This window comes from Caloenas nicobarica, chromosome 8 (genome assembly GCF_036013445.1).
Source record: "Caloenas nicobarica isolate bCalNic1 chromosome 8, bCalNic1.hap1, whole genome shotgun sequence".
In the NCBI taxonomy this organism is placed as follows: Eukaryota; Metazoa; Chordata; class Aves; order Columbiformes; family Columbidae; genus Caloenas; species Caloenas nicobarica.
In genome coordinates, this window is record NC_088252.1 from 20,465,506 (window position 1) to 20,483,212 (window position 17,707).

The 17,707-nt window shown below is 41.2% G+C and overlaps 1 protein-coding gene across 1 annotated transcript in view; it reads right to left on the minus strand.

Moving 5' to 3' along the window:
- Nucleotides 1–17,707, minus strand: part of MCF2L2 (MCF.2 cell line derived transforming sequence-like 2) — a 141,175-nt gene that overhangs the window by 43,337 nt on the left and 80,131 nt on the right. The window lies entirely within an intron of this gene.

The window sequence follows — 17,707 nt, forward strand, 5'->3', positions numbered from 1 at the left end:
GAAAAGAACGAATGCTGAATATTCCTCTCCTGGTCGATGTGTCACAGGAGCCTGTGACCACACAGCTACATCAAGCGAAAACACAGCACCAGAAGGACACTGCGGAGTAATGTCTAGAGGAACTGGAATATGTCATAAAATCTACCACAAAACCTTAAGAAGATTTGATTTTATTATTTAACTTAATTTTGTATGTAGATTTATACTAAGAGTAAATGCTTTCACTTTTCAATCGTTATGAAAAACTTGTCTAACTAACACTTCCGCTCCTTGTAAAGGTGGCAGTAGCCATTTTATCATCTCGGTTTCAACGACAATGAAACAGAGACATAATCATGATGGCATTCCTTCAGCTCCTGGTTAGACTTAAGAGCTTCATATCTCTAAACTGTAAGTCTGTACATAAAGGGCAATCATTTTCCAATACTTCTGCACTGTGAAATAGCAGAATATACTGCCTAAATAAGACTTTCACTGCTCATGTTTTTGGTTTGGTTTGGTTGGTTGGTTTGTTTGTCGGTTGATTTGGTTTGGTTGTTGTTTTGTGGTTTTTTGGGGTTTGGGTTTTTTTGTTTATTTGTTTTGGGTTTTTTTTTGTGGTGCTGTGTTTGTTTGTTTGTTTGTTTAATTATAGTCTTTTTCCAACTACAAATTGTGTCCACATGAATAAAGAGGAATTTAATCAAACATCCAGCATTCTGTCAGACTCAGTGCATGTGCTTTAGAGCTGTTTTTACATTTGCTTCTTAGTACCCATGGCCAAGCACATCTCTGGGATTTCCCACTTGGAACACAGGAGCTGTATGCTTAACCCCCCACTGCCCCTGAAGCAGATACCTCTCATGCTTCTGCAAGGAGCTGGTGGCTGCAAATTCTACTCCCAAGGCTACCATCGGTTGATAGAGTGTTGCAAGATAAAATCCATCTGTCTGTGCCCATCCCACATCCAGATGTTGTTTTATATAATTACAACACTATTCTTCTGACAGTGTTATTCTGTATTTCTTTCCCTAAAAAGGTCAGTGCCACAGCAGCCACCAGGAGCACTCAGCACAAACCCATCAGAAAAGAGCTTTCCTTGGCTCTGGTGCTCCTGGAGTTACTTACCTGAATTGCTCTCCAAATAATATCCATGGCAGCAAAATCTCAAACATTAAAGGTTGTTGCACATGAATCACTCTTTTGTCAAACTGTTGACAATATAAAGCCATGCACTTGATCAAGGGCCTTCCACAGACCTTAGAATTGCCCTGACAAAGATCCAATTTGAGAACAGTAAAATAAGGAGCTACATAAGTGTGTCTTGCTGCTGCAGGGGAAAGCATTCAGAGGGTATAAAGGACACACTTCCACGGTCACTGTGTGAGCATGCTAGATCGGTAAATGATGAAGTAGAGAGCTCACTGTATGGTACAAGGGATTTAATGGCATTTGAGGTGGTCTAACAGCCTAGAAAACTGGCAGTGACACTATCTGATATACATCATGCCATGAGGGGTGAAATGTGAAATGTTCATCGCTTCCAAGACATCACGGGGCAGTGAGGGTAACTCAGCATGTACCTGCTGTGAGCACCATGTTTAAGGAAAATATGACACAGCAATTGATAGGACTATTGTCACAGGCAGTTTTTCCAGCTCCCTTTTTTTCCCTTGTACAGTCTCAACAAACATGACTGGGTTGGAAGTCATTTCTAGTGACCAGCTACATCATAAGTCCTCTTTACATTGCCCAACATCTGAATAAAGCTAATATTGCAAATGTGAACATCCATTGTTTCTAAAGAGAAAGGACCTTGTACTGTGGATAAGAAATTAAGACAAATGCAGTTAATCCATTGTCTTTCTAACTGCTAAGAAGAAAGTACAGGCACCAGGGTTCACCCTAACGTTTCTGGAATAATATCAGAAATTAAACAAAAGGTGAAACAGCGAAGGAATGAAAAAACATATCAGAAAAATGAAGAATATAAGCTAACCAATGGCAGATCAGAGATGTGGGCCATTACTGTATTTAGACTTTTAAACGTAACTCACCGTTCCTTCAGCCCCTCTCTTTTTTTCTGTGCCCACGTCCAAACTACATAGCAAAGTCCAAAAGTTTTGTGCAGATTTCTACCAGCTTCTGAGGGCTTTTCTCCAGCCTCCTGTGCTGCCACACACACTGCTCAACACCCCAAATCGCAGGCTGCTCCCTTGGAGGTAGCAGCAGACACAGCACTGAAGTATCTGCCATCCCCCCTGCTTCTGTATTTGCTTTCCCCTTCACAGAGAAACATGAAAACAGGAGATGGAGCCAGGAGGGACCACTTGAAATCGTGGCCTTGGCACTAAGGGACCGTTCATGGTTTGGCCAGTAAGTATGAGAACTTGCAGCCTTTAAACGGGCTTGTCGCAGTTGGCTGTGTCTGAGAGAATTCCGAGGTAATTGCAGAATAGAAGCAGTTTGCAGCCTCGACTTCGGTTTCAGAGTTGTGGTTACAGGAAAGACCCAAACAGCCTCCTTGATGACTGGAAAGTGGATAAAAAAACAAGTGTAACTGGGATGTCTGAGGTAAAGAGGAGGTGGGGGGAGATCTTCCACACCCCATTGCTCCTTCATTTCAGAGACGTTTTATAATAATATGAGGTTGAGATGGCAGCAGTCCAAAACGAACAAAACTCTGCATTGGCTGAAGTTTAAAGGCAGCTCTCACAAGGATATTTCCTCGCCAGGATCGTCCCCAAGTAAGTGGACCATCTCAGCTCAGATGGTGAAGGATTAGGCATCTGACCTGAAGGTCTAAGGTTTCCACAGAGTCTGAGAAATCCCTAAGATCTTATCTGTAGGCATCCTTGTTGCCAATAAACCTTAATTCCACTGGAGTACACTCGCTTCGTCCGCAAAGAAGCAAAGAGACTCACCAAATAAGAAGAGTTCCAAAGGTAGAATATTCTGGTCCAAATAATAGCTTTCCTGTAGCTTTCCTGGTGTCGGAACAGTGACGTGGAACGCTGCTCAGGAGAGCAAGGCCAGCTTTTCCCTTTGAAGGGAGTTTATCTTGTGTCCTAGCAGAGAGGCCTCAGCCACCACCAACCTGGCAAAGCACTCGGCATGGCCGGGCCTTTGCTGCTGCCCTAACTTGGCAGAACTAGGATGTGGCTGTGGCGGGGACAGATCACCCACAGGCCCACTGGTGTGATGTTGTCAGATGTTCCTCCAGCAAAGGAAATTTCATGTTAAAGGAAACGGTTAAAATGCACGAACTAGCTCACATTTCTTTGAATTATTGATCTGGGTTTCTAACAGAACATCATGACCTTGGTTACACTAAGACCACATTTCTGAAAGGTGTGACTTCACATCAGTTTCCTTTGGACAGATTATTCTTGCTTTGGCACCCAGGACATCCTGTGGCCCTGCAGCACTACGAAGATCTCACACACCGAGCCTGTTTCCACCTGAAATGACTCCTGGCTTTGAGAGGCACCGCAGTGCCATCACAATAAGGAGGACAAGAAAGGGAAGGTGACAGGAAAACTATTTCTACCTCTGGCAAGTTAGTCATGCCATGACAAAATGATGAAAAAAAATGATCGCATAAGGGGTTGTCTTCAACAGGAATGAGAATGTAGGAGCTGCCAGGACAGTAAAAGCATTGGGAAGAGACTTAGAGAAAGAGGCTGAAAGAAGGGGAAAAAGTGGGAGACAAGGTGAGTGGGAAGGGATGGTGGCAGAGCATTGTCTCTGTTATTTTCAGTCACGGTCATGAGTGAAACCTTGAATCTGAGGTGAACACTGGTATTAATTAGCAGCCTTCACTTGTGGTGGTGCATTTCTGTATGTGTCACTGCCTGTGCTGACATTTAGACCAAATGTAGCTATTTACATTGCTTTGGACTGTGCAAAGAGCACCTAGCAATGTTGTTAACGAGGCGTAAACTAATCCTGCACTGTGTTGCAGCAAAACTTTGTCAAAGGGCATTTTTATGAGCTGGCTTCTTCAGGTAACTGAGAGCACCCTACAAGGAAGGTCCTCACCACAATGACCAGAAAGAAGACACACACCAGCCCATTCCATCTGAATAATTCTTCCTCCTTCCTTCTTCCTCAATAACAGAAGAAAAAGGAAACGTAATTGAATGCCTGGCCAAGCTCTCCATGTATGTCAGGTCACTATGCAGTTTCTGTATCACAATTCTGGTAGGAGCAGTGTTAGGTAGTTTCTCTGCTGTGATACAAGCTACTTTAGAAAACCTTATCAAATATAATGAATCAATAAGCAGAAACAATACCTAGAGACTACCACAACCTATTAATATCTCCTCTGGCTAAATCTCAATGGCTCTTTGCTCACACAGTTACTATTTGTGCATCCTGCTCAGATGGCAACATAAAATTACTTCCAGATTTTTGTTTCCATAGCTGTTATTCTTCTCTAACAAACTCATTATCTCACTTCCATTCACAGATCTTGTTTCTATGCCAGGATTTGCTATCACAGGTTCCTGTCCTGTTAAGGAGTCTTTTCCCAGAAAAGAAATTGGAGCCATCAAATAGAATTAAACCAGTGGGGTTTTCCTGAAAGAAAACCCAATGAATAAATCAAAACTGGTGCTCCAAAATTATTATGCTGCAGAAAATCTGTCTGCATGACTGATGTGGAGCAGTGAAAGTGGCACTTGAGCATGGGTACTCCATAGCTGTCTTGTGAAAATGCACGGAGCCTGGAAGATGAAAAGTTAATATTTGCAACAGCTGAAACAGCAGGATACCAGTGTGCAAGAGCAAAATACTCAGTGGAATTCATTAAATTAATAAAAATAAAATAAACATAACTTTTATCAATATATCTAATTTAGGTGGAGATATACTTAAATTGAAAATACAGGCTTTTTAAATACCCGAGGCTTCAAAAACAAGAGAAAGGACTGAACGGAACTGTATGCAGATAGAGTAGGACATAAGAAAAGTGAGAGTGAAAAATTTACTGGCTGGCAAAAATGAGCACAGTGGTAAAGGCCTTCTTGGCCCAGCACTCTTGCTGTTTCTGGGTGTAAATAAAATATAATAAAATGATATTTTTTGCAATGGCATCTCCTTTTTAGGTAGTAAATGGTGAAAATCTCACTGTCCCAGTGGAAATAGAATCAGCAACAAACAGCACATCCAGTTCTGAACTAGAAATTGCTACCAAAAAATCTAAGATTGGTCTAATCGTAAAATCTGAAAATCACCTCTACGCTATGGAATCAGAAGAAATGACAGCACGTCTGCTGCTGCGTAAAGGAAACTTCCATTCTACCTACATAATTGCTTTTAAGAGGAATATTTTTTTTATTTCTCACAGTGCTAAAAGTGCCTTTCCCAGCTGAAAAGTACTTTCAGCTAAGATGGTGCAACAGCTCAAGTGAAATTTAAGTAATGAGTCAGTTGCTGTACTTTGCCTCCTAAAGTGGAATCAAAGATCATTCTGGACGTAAGAATATTTGTTTGAATGGAACTTTATATTTGTTATTTTACACAGAAAACATTTCTGATTTTTCCGACACTTTTTTTTTTAATAGAAGGGAGCAATTCCTTGAAAGAACAATGTTTGTTCTTAAAGTACATTTCATGGCTGCAAATGAACCCTAATTAACTAACTTTGAGAAGCACAAGGGATTTAAATAGTACGCTCCATCTCATCTGAAAATCGGTCCCCCTTAGTGAAGATACTGGAATTGCCTGCCTCGGTGGCCCTATTCTGCTGCAACGTCAAACGGATTTGCTCAAGTTATAACTGAAGTTCTTCTGAGCAGAAGGATTATATCTTTGTTAGAAATATATTTCACCGCCAAAGTTACAATTTATAATATTTTGCTTCTTCTGAAATGATCTGATCTCTTCACATATAAAGAATTGTCCCACATTCATTGTTCCCAAAACAAATTACCTTGGGGAAATATTTTAATATATCTTAATTAGTTGACCTACATTACAGGAACCAGAACATAGTTGTTAATGGAGAGGCAAATTAAAAAAATCACCTACAGAGAGGAATAATATGTACAGAGGACTAAAAGTCGAGCAAGAGTTGTTTCTCATCTCAGCTGTGCATCTGCACTGAAATGATGGGCTCTGTACGTAAAGATGAGCTTGCTTTAGGCAATGTGGATGCAGCAGACTGGTCCTTACCGGCCAAAATAACATGCCAAGTAGCTGAGCAAGTATTTGTCAGCTACCCATATTTGTGAACTACCCATCGGGCCCACCTTGAGATTTTGGTCTTTTAACCGTGTAGCTGCACCATTTCTATTTGATGACAAAGACACAATTAGCTCTGTGGTATCTCAACATGGAGTAGTCAACTAGCTAAAAGCAAGCGAATAATTTATAGATCGAATTTGCTACCAATGTAACGGCTAAGTGGCATTAGTATTAGGCCATATTTTAGTAGATTGTATTAGGTTGCTCATAGATTGTTATCCATACAAGCTACTTGACACACATGCTTGTAAAATATCTGCATATAACGGATCCGTTGCAGGTGAACAGGCTGCGCACATGCTGTGGAGACTTCCACAGAACTTCTCAGCATTGTTTGCTTAAAATTATGAGTATTTACATACAGGCCACAGAATTAACTTAACTACTGAAATTTCAGTATTCTTCCTTGGAAATATTATCCAATCAAAAGCAAACCTTCTGATTTCTTAGGGACAGGCAGATCTAGTACAACTGGATCCTTCATTTACTACAGCAAAATATATTGCATAAAGGTCTTAAAGTGAGGACAGGGGAAGAGAAATAATTCGTTACTACACTTGCCTAAGAACGGATGTGATTTGCTGAACTGAAGTCATTATAGGCACTCAAGTTTGGCAGCTAACAAAGGAGGCTCACTGGTTTTTTAAATATAAAAATATGAAAAAAAAAAATTTAAATTAAGGTTAGTAGTAGACTCGTGTTGAGATTTACCTTGTGACTTGTTTCCAGCTAGTAAGGACTAGAACATACAGTCACAGATTATATTCAAAAGATAAGACCTCTAAAATAAAGCACTCTGGATTTTGCATGTCCTGTCATTGAGGGAAACTCACAGGGTCCCTGTGTCCTGGAAACCACCTCCTTCCTGGATGCTTTTTTCTTAAAAGTTTGAAATAAAGCAAGTAAAAGATCTCTAGATATATTATGGTCTCTGACTTTTACAAAAACTATTTAACGTTTTTTTTCTGCGCTCAACCTGACTTTCAAGACACAAACTACTTTCAGTTAAGATGCAGTATATTTTTTCCATTCCTTTGTAGGCACAATATAATGATATCCAAATACCAGTTGACCTCATTGAGCAAGAAATCTGATAAAGGCTGACAGCGCAGTGGACTTTCCCCCACAGGGTAGTGAAGCATGATATTTGAAAAAGGGCTTTTTAATTACAATAAAAAGTTACAGTGGTAAAACCCCAAAACTTTCGAACAAACAAGAGAAAAAAAAACAACAACCCAAAAGTAGGTTAAAGGAAGCTTAATCTGAACCATTTATTCTGAGCATTCATGTTGACTACTAGAGCTCAGGCTTTAAGTAAACCTAAAAGATGCCCACAGACTCTCTCCAAAATTCTGTGTAATCTCAGGTGGGTATCCTTGCTGGGCTGCTGGGACAATGAAGGATTTAGGCACATGTGAGTTTGCTCCGTACAAATTCCTACACCACCCTAATCTCTTACTCCAGAGCACCTCTGTTAGGTGACTTCCACCTCTCACATCTGTGGTACTCATTCGTCCCCATCCTGGCCCTGCAAGGACATTTTGGGCTGTGCAGAGCCATTTTGGGTTGGGATAGAGAAGCTGAACGCGAAACTATTGTTCATCTCTTGCAAATGGCAACACAAATACTATCCCAAAGGGCCACTGCTGGAGGAAGAGAAGAGCTCCAGTGGTTTTGATTCTCGTAGCAGATCTGCCTTTGACAGCTTTGTTCTGTGAGATTTTCAAAGGCCATTTGAGTAGAATGAGGAATTCATTTTATTATTAAAATTAATATATTTGATTTTACAGACAGCCCTGAGTTTATGTTGGAGAGGGCAGACCAGAGACATGCATGTTGCACTTGGAAGGGAGGGGATGGATTTGATAAAGATATAATTCCTAGCCCCTGTGTGGGTTTGTATTTCAGTCTATGTGACCTTAAGGAAACTCCAACCTGCAAAATCCACTTCTCCTTGTAATAGGTTACAGGGTCGTGCCACACTTAAAATCTATGGTCCTCCTGCCTGAGCTTTGGTAGATCTCTTGGATATACCGTGCTTTTAAATGTCTTTGAGAACTGGTATTCTGTGAAGCCTGGGGGTGTTACATGACAACAGGAATGGAAGAGGGAAAGAAAACCCTGATAAGCTAAAATGGATTTTATGGGAGCAGCTGGAAAACATACTCCGCTTTAATTTTTTCTTGTCACATTTACATCAGTAAATTGTGAACTGCCATGGCTGAGGAGCAAACATCAGTGTGTGTGTGTGTGATGCTTTCTCCACAGCCATAATCCAGGGCAGAGGGGCAGGCAAGGATCATTCTATCTGCAGGTACCACACTCAGCAGTGACTGGGAATCACAGCTCTCAGCAGCATCCCTCTGCATTTCCTAAGCTGTACTTTGGACAGCCCTCTCTACCACACCTCTGGAAGGCAGCTTGCAGAATTTCATTGTAAACTTCAAGAAAAAGAGAGAGACACTGTCTGTTGGAAGATATTCCAAACTTAGAAAGCAGCTTTATAGAACTGTAGGATAGATTCCAACTGAAAAATGTGTTCAAAGGGTCACTTTACAGAAAATTCCCACAATTACAGATTGCAAGAAACTCGGAGGATATTACCTAGTATTTGGGTAACAGTATTACCCCTGTTTCTTACTTTTTTCTCTGAGGAGCTGCTAATGGCTAATGTTCGAGATAATACAATGGGACAGACAGATTTCTGAGTTCATCCAGGACTGCCATTCCTCTGTTTTTTTCCCTGAGAGAATAGGAAGCTTGGTTTATCAATCTCAGTGGCTGTTCTGAGTCTTACACAAGCCTTGCCTACATGATGAATGTCTCCTTTGCCACTTCAGTGTTTGTAGTTAGAATTGGGGCTGGGTGCAGTTGCAAAGGTGACTGGAAGAGGTAACAGCACGCTGCACCAGGCAGAGCTGTTACAGAGGCTGGAGCTCTTGATGTCCTCTACCCACATAGTAAATCTGGTCTGAGAGTGCTAGTGGAGAAGCCAGCACAGACAAACAGAACCTGTACATTTTTACCAAGAATAGCACACTCACTGCCACATTATCTAGCTCTAATTCAGGTCACATGCCATAAAGGCAAGATTGTCCATGCTAGTTTGTCCAACGTGGCTATTAACCAGAGAACAGCATTTGGAGACAGGTTTGAGAAACTAGAAATGCAAATAAAGCATCAGTGCCTTCAAACTAGAGGCTACAGAGAAAGATCAGCAACAGTATATTGAACAAACCAGAACTTTGCAGAGTCTGCAGAGGATCTGGTTGACAGACAAGTGATACCATATAGGACAGAATTCCTGTTTAGACCCATATGAGGGAAGAAGGCTCCTGCTGGATGAAAAAATATAAGTGAATTTTCAGAAGTAAATACAGTATTCTAAACAGGAATATGTCACAAACCTTCCAAAGCTGGTTATTATATTCCCAGTTAATGAGCAGCTTGTTAAATGTAGGAAGTGAAGTCAGCAGTGATTTACTGAACAGTGCAATTGATAAATCACTGCTCCATTGCATCACCAGCTACACCAGAGTGACTGATCTCCCATCTCCTATGCCCTGTTTGCAGCTCTCCTGCAAACTATGCAATTATTTAGATCAGCCCAGTGTGGGTGCAAGTCACTGACATCCAGATTAGGCAACATGACGTGTTCTTTGTGCTGCTGTAAATGACAACGTGCCGTGCTCAGCACTCCTTCATGAGCTAATTCACGTACAGGAGCTGCATGGTTTTAACTACAGATCAGTTTAAAACCAGATGTCATTGGAACTGGTGTGAATGCGTACAGGGAAGACAGGTATGCTTTGGCAGCTCTGTATGGAGACTTTTACACTCTGAGAGGCCTGATTGCTTCTAATTTGTTTCAGTGGTTTCTTAGCCTGGAGACTGTCACTTTTCTGTCCTTTGAAGAGTAAGTGGCACCACCTGAGCCGAGGTGGTATAAAATCATACCGGTTCTCTCCTTCTCTTTCCCCATCCCTCAGCTTGGCAGTGACAACACGGCTGAGTAACATCCTGTTCTCCTTGGCTTGTGGCCTATGTTGCCTGGGGTTTCCAGGTGTCCTTCATGCACATACAGGAAGGCCAAGGACCGTCAACCCCCTATGTCAGAGCAAAGTGATGTTTTTATGGAGAGGTGATATAGCTACAGTTTGGGGAGAAACAGAGGAGCCTTCAGGCCTACATGTGCTTCTTCAGACAAGACATACCTGGTCTCAGGCCAACACAAAGCAGCCTGTATTTGCACATACTCTATATAAACTCTGAGATGGATCAGGTGGTGAGAGAGACAGAATTTCAGTAAAGTCCTGGATAGGCACAGCAAGTAGCCACACAATGGATGATGCGGATTGCTCCCCATTGACTGTGTGCTTGCTGAAGTTTCCAATGCTTTTTCAGGTGGAGCGCACACATTCCTGTGACATAGGGCAAGCCAGAAGACACCTCTGATCCTAATTTCCTCATGTGCCTAAAACAAACCAACCATCCAGTATGTGCATGTGGCCAGCTGCATTCCAGGAGCCTGCCCAGAGCCAGCAGGCAGCAGAACAACTGCACAGAAAACAAGTTGAGGAATTCCTGGAATTTCTGAAGAGTATTAAAATAATCTCAGTATCCAATAGCAAATAGGTATGAGAGATAATAGCAGAAGTGGCTGCTTATTCCTCTTGGATACTTAAGTGCAAATTTTGTAAGAAAGTATGTGAATATTGAGAGTGTTTATTATTCAGAATCTGCCTCCCAGATTCTTTGGGTGCGAGGACTTCAGGAAGCCTCCCAGAACACTCAGTAAACCACTGTATTGTAACAATATGATTTTTTTTGTCTTATTCATAATAATTTTCCCAGTTCACAAAACTATTTGGATCTATAGTAGGAAGATGTCTCCTCTTGCTATTCTATGCACTATCAGCAGCGAGATCTCCCCACTTGGCAGCATACACTTTACTTCAAAGATCTTCCCAACCCTTCAGGCTGTAATTAGAGTTGTAAGTGCTGGAGCCAATCTGCCCAACAGGGAAACTTCTCTGAAAACAAAGATTTTGTAAAGGTTGAAAGAGACGACGGCAAACAAGAAATGGCTACTGGCTTCTTGAAATTTCTCCTGATGACTGCTCTTTCATTAAGTTCCATGAAAGAAAACAGTTCTCTGTACCTAACAATAAAGTAAAAAATTTTCTCTATTAAAATGTAGACTCCAAGTTCTTCCCCTCTGCCAGCTGAAAGTTTTCATGAGTCTGGAAACTAGACTGCAAAGTCACTGTCAGGATCCTACTGTAACACTTATCTCTCAATTTCTCACTAAAATCATCTTATCTCATTTGTAACAGAAGACTATATTATATTATATCATAGTGTGAAATTTGTTACATCTTACATTTGCACACTGTAGGGAAACCTTTGCAATGGATCTTACTTCTGCCATTTAAAAGAGGAAACTCATTCCCTCTTTTGGTGTTGTCCAATCTGGAAAAGAGAAGGCTTCAGGGTGTTGTTATTATGTCCTTTCATATTATAAAGGGGGCTAAAAGAAAGAGACATTTACCAAGGCCTGTAGTGAGAGGACAAGGGGCAATGGTTTTAAACTGAATAAGGGTAGATTTAGATTGGAAGGGAAGATTTAGATAAGGAAGAAATTTTTCATGATGAGGGTGGTGAGACACTGGAACAGGTTGCCCAGAGAAACTGTGGATGCCTCATCATTGGAAGTGTGGGGCTTTAAGCAACCTGATCTAGTGGAAGATGTCCCTGCCCAGGGAGGGAGAGGGGTTGTGGACTAGATAATCTTTGGGTCCTTTCCACCCCAAACCATCCTATGATTCACCTCTGCCTGCTGTAGAAGCTCTGCATCTTTGGCCAACAGCTAATCAAATCAGGGATCTTAGTTTCTCTCCTGCCATATGCAGCTCTGATGATTACAACAAGCACTTGGACACCAAAGCTTTTAGCTGCACTCCCTGAGCTACTAGTATTTTTGACACCAGTCCACACCTAAATTTAGCAATTCCCAGACCTAATGTCAGTGCAACTTCATTATTGCTGATTTAGAATAGTGCTCTGGCACGATATTCTCATTCTGAAAATAGCTTCTAATTCTTCACCCAGGGCAGAAGCGCTATCCTGTTCTACCCACCCAACCTGATGATTCAGTGATATACTTAGTTATTCTCATGATCAGAGTGATGCATAGACTGATTTATGAAGCTCCCCAGTCCTTGTTAGATCAGTAACACTGAGGGTAGGCCTGACCCAGATATTAAGATACAACTGCATTTAAAGGACTCCTAAATTTAAATCATATCCAAATCTGAAGCTGGAACCTGTCATTTAAGGGTACAAACACCTTCAGGCATAGACCCACAAGTTGCACACTCCAGGATGCGAGTTGGCAAAGTGACACCTGGCTGCTGGTGTACAGAAGAAGTGATGCCAGATGCTCCACTGATGTCCTCATCATGTAAAGCAAACTTAATGTGCATGTTCAGAGGATAAACAATGAGTTTGGACAGCATACATGCTTGAAGACTATTTTGCATTTATACAGAAGTGCTCCATGCACACATGATAGCTAGGCCCATCCCATGTTCTTAAACTTGACTCTCATTTAAGTCACATAAATGATACACCAAACTCCAAACCCTAGACCTGGTCATTCATGAAGGTAATTCTATCTGAATATAAGCTCTAGAAGAGGTTATGGTCTCATGAGAATTTAATTCAGAAAGCAGAGATTATGCTGCTTACATGACATGCCATATCTGAGTACAAAATCACCGATGTCTTGCAATTTTCCACCTTATTATCTGGTAGTAAAAGACATTAATGAAAATCAGACACAAGTGGCACTACTGTAACTCCTGCCACTGCACACCTATCGCTTCAATATACCTGTTGCTGTGTTTACGAGAGATCACCATCAAGGCCACATTGATGACCCATTGATAGCACCAGCACCATGTGCAAGATCTGGGGGTTCATCTCATGAAAAGAGTTAAGCTGTGGTCAGAAAGTCCAAGAACAGTTGTCATACTTTCGTGTTTTCAATGGGAAGCACTAACATTGACTAACAAGGTCTCCCAGCCCTTGTTGCAAGGTGGACTAGAAAAACGATGGGTGAATCGGATCCAAAGCAAATCAACCAGAAAATATTCCGGATCTACAGGAAATTCAATTTCACATCTGATGTGGATCAATATCAACTATTTGGATGCAGTTTCTTCATGAGTTTATCCACTCCAGAACTGTGAAGGAATAAATACGCACCTTTGCAGGCTCCCAGTCACTCCATCCTGCCCCCTCCCTTGCATTTGACAGTAATTGTACACCAGCACGGACGCTCAGACAAACTGGTGAGCAAGATGAGTTGACTCAACTCAAAATCAACCTCAGAAAAAGGAAAACCAGGCATACTAGCTGCACAGTTGCAGCTGTACAAGGGATATAAACGGACTACATGGCGTGGGTGTGGGGAGAGAAAGAGGAAGAAAGGACAGCAGCAGAGCCTTAAATGGGCCTAGACCGATTGTGAAACTGTCAGCAGAATAGACCTATGAATCAGTTTTATTTTCATAAAAGGCTACCACAGAACATCTGACCATATCAGCTCCCCATAATAATGTTTGAACATAAATTGCAAAATATCACAGTAATGTTATTGATGCAGATAAGATACTAAGGACTGCAGTAATAAGGACTCCATGAACTTTGGTCGGTTTGCCACAGTAACATCCATGCAGGCTGCCTCCAGCCGCTTGTGTAATTGAACTAGAAAGGGAGCCCTCCTTGTGACCTTACCAAAAATGCCCAACTATTTCACACTTCTAGTTTAAGCTCAGAGTCATGTGATTATGAAAGGCCACCAGATTTCTCATACAAGAGACACCTCATGGATACCCAGAAAGATTAGAAAATGCAAACCAAAGGCTTTCAGTTAGAATATAATAAAACAAGAGAGCTACAAAGGTGACCTGATAGTAAAGGTAATTAGAGTCCAAAGTTACGATTTTTGAAAGGAGGGTGCCAGTTTGGCTTATCAACCAGAACTGTGGCTTTTCAATTTAAAGATCCTCTTTATATCGATTAAGTACCTCCTCTCGTGAATCTTTGGCGCAGGCTCTGCATACTGGGTTGCACTGGACAACATACCAGTGAGGGCACACAGATACTGTTTGATCACGCTAGTCCATCCCATTGGAATGGATCTACGTGATGCAGAAGGCAGCAGCTGGGCCAGAGGCATCCATCTCAGCCCCTCTGAGAGCGCTGCACAGCTTCGACAGGGCTCCACGTAGACTCAAAGGTGCAGAAGCATTGAATGACAGATCTCTGATCCCAACCCCCTTGTAAAAATACTTCACTGGTAAGCAGGCTTCGGTATATTTTTTTTCTTTTTTAGAAACAAATGACTTTAAGAAATTCCCTCCTACCTTCTTCTTCCACTGGGCAAGAATAGCTAAAAGAACGTTGCTCATACGAAGAGTCGGAAACAATAACAGCAGAGCAGCTTAGCACAAATCCACACGAATTGCAGTTCATTCTACAAAATCGTATCATCTAGGTATTTCTCCCTGGTCTGTCGAATCTTATGAACTCATTATTTATGCTGAAATAGGGCCTGAAGTCTCCAGCCAGAGGTGAGGCCAACTGTGCCAGATGACTGTGTGCATCAAGGGATCAGCCTGGCTAAAATCCCGTTCCTGCCAGTGTTCGGCTGTACCCTCCTGCACCAGTTTGGACAACACCCTCAGACACATGGTGTGAATTTTGGGGTTGTCCTGTGCAGGGACAGGAGTTGGACTCGATGATCCTCATGGGTCCCTTCCAGCTCAGGGCATTCGATGATTCTATGATGGGTCCTTACAGCACTTTGCTCTCTCCACACCTCTGAAGACCCGAGCCCGTGTGCGCTGTAGCAGTGCACGGCAGCATGTGATTCACACATGGGGTAGGTGTTTGTGGAGAAAAACGTGTGACATGCCCTTTAGAAAAGCATGCTTGGTAGTGCTGTTTCCTTTTCTGTTGGTTTAGACATGCAACCTACTTGCATCTCTGTCTTTGGTGGAGGCCGAAGTGGACAAGATACAGCTGGGATGGGGTGTAAAGATTTAATTTATAAATAAATAAGGGTGAGGTTCTAAAAAAAATCCCCTCCCCTTGCAACATTACTGGGGAAAAGGAAGTGGTGGAGCTTTACTTATAAATAAGATTTTATCTCAGCAGAGGATCTGACCCTAACAGGATTTTGGTTTTGGAAAAAAAAAAAGAAAAAGAAAAAAAAAAAGTCCATTTTTTTATTACTGGAAAATGAAGTCCCTGAAGTGACACAGATAGAAACTCTCCCACTGTAATTTCAGGTCAGATGAAGTCCGTTTACTTCACTGACAGAGATGCCTCTTTTAAATTGGGGAAAATTCAGGTCAACCAAAAAGGGGAATTAGTGAGCACAAATGAAAGGTGGTTGATCCTTTGAGCAGAAGTCACTTTTCAGGAGAAAAGTGGACATAACTGTAAGAGAAACTCAGTCGCACCAAACTAAGTCTATTTGTAGAGTTGAATAGAAGCAGTCATGTTTGCTCAATAATTTAAATACCTCTGACTTTCCTTTCTATGGACCTAGTTCTTAGAATCTTGTAATTATGTCCAAATTGTGCTTCCCCACACACGCACCTTAAATTTTAAAGCTATCTCCTGATTTTGAAAACATGACTCCTTGAAGCTGTATTTTCTGGAAACTGCATTATCAAGACACAGATAACACAGAAATATTTTGGCTTTAATTTTTAAATGTCTTTGGAACATCTGACTTTGGAAGGCTCAGAGTTGAGGCTTTTTCATGCTTATTTTTGGCAAGATGATCTCCTACACATTAAAAATATTAAGTTAAAATGGCACTTCATATTTGGTTGAAGCATAAGTGAATCATGGTTGGTTGGTTGGTTGGTTTGTTCTACAGTTAGTTGTGGAAGGAAGAATCCAGCTGCTATTTCTTTTCCTCTCTGGTTTACCAGTTTCAACTGAAAATGAAAACAGGAAAAACTGGTATCACCAGCCAAGAAATTGGTGCTCTAGAGTTTTTAAAGTATCTACAATTGAGAATTTCTCATTGTGAAAGTGACCGTTTTATCAATGATAAAATGCTTGAATGAGATGACACCTAAAAGTAAAAAAGAAGAATAAACTTATTTAAAAAGTATTCGTGAACTAGAGAAGGAATCAGCAATTATCATTTTGGTAAGAAAAAAGAATGATGCTTTGTTTGTAAGGTTATTTCTACTGTTATTTAAACACTGCTTAGATAACATGCCAAATTTATACAACAATCTACAATCTTCTCCTGCTAGGGTGAACTGCCAGCTCTAAAGAATTGTATTTTGTCTTACTGCAGAATCACATGAAGAGAAATCTGGGAAGGCAGCTCTAAAGTGCTTAGTCATATAAGATATACAACAGGAGAAAGAAGAGATCAACTGAAAAACTCTTCAGGTCTTGAAGTTTCTCCAAACAAAACCTGTATTCCAAACCAACACATCCTTCCCTGGGACCGTCAGCTGCTCAGTTTTTACCATTGCTCTGCTTTTGCTGGGTGCCCCAGATTTTTCTCTCTTGTGTTTAAAAAGAAAACAACTCCTCATGTCCCAAAGATGTTGTCAGATTTATGGCTGTAAAATGACAAACAGACACTAATTGTCATGACAGGCAACAGTGATATTTCTATGAAGTCATTGATGAGGTCAGGTATGATTCAGATCAATCACAGTCATATGAAAGAATGGAAGATACACAGTGGGCTTGTGTTTGGTATTTATGTTCAGTGAGAAATCTCAGATTTGCAATACATCACTCAAGGCACAGCCTGAACAGTGGTTTCTCAACTTAATCTGAATGAGCTTTTGTTAACCTAGTTTTTCTCTTCACTGAAGAAGTTTTGCAAAAGTGTATTTAAAGAAGGCACATTCATAGCGCTTGCCTTGGTTTATTTTTTGAATACTTCCCTCTCAGTCTGCCAACCACGGAGACTGACTTATTGATGTACTTCAATTAATCAGCCATTCCCCTCAAGATGATCTAAGTCAGTCACCCAGTTTTGTGGGTAAGGTAGAAAAGAGAAAAAAAAAAAAAAAGCTGTAAAACCCACTCTTCCATCCTGCCCTGAAGATTTTGAAGAAGAAAGTAAAAGAAACAAGTTACATTGTGACCTACAAACTAACTACCCCACAATAAGATGTTATTTAGCACCAGAGCAGCAATTCGCTAAACTTTTATCCTGTCCCCTAAGATATTTTTAAAAGACAGGTAACTTTGAACTTCTAAGAAACATTGCTTTTAGCACTTCGACTGTCATAGCAAGACACTGTTTCCCCACATCGCACACGCAGCCTCACCCTCAGAGGAGGGGAAAAAAAGAAAAGCGGCGTGAATCTGGCACACCGAGAGTATGGACAATCCCAAAGGCACCCAGCGCCGCGGGTGAGAG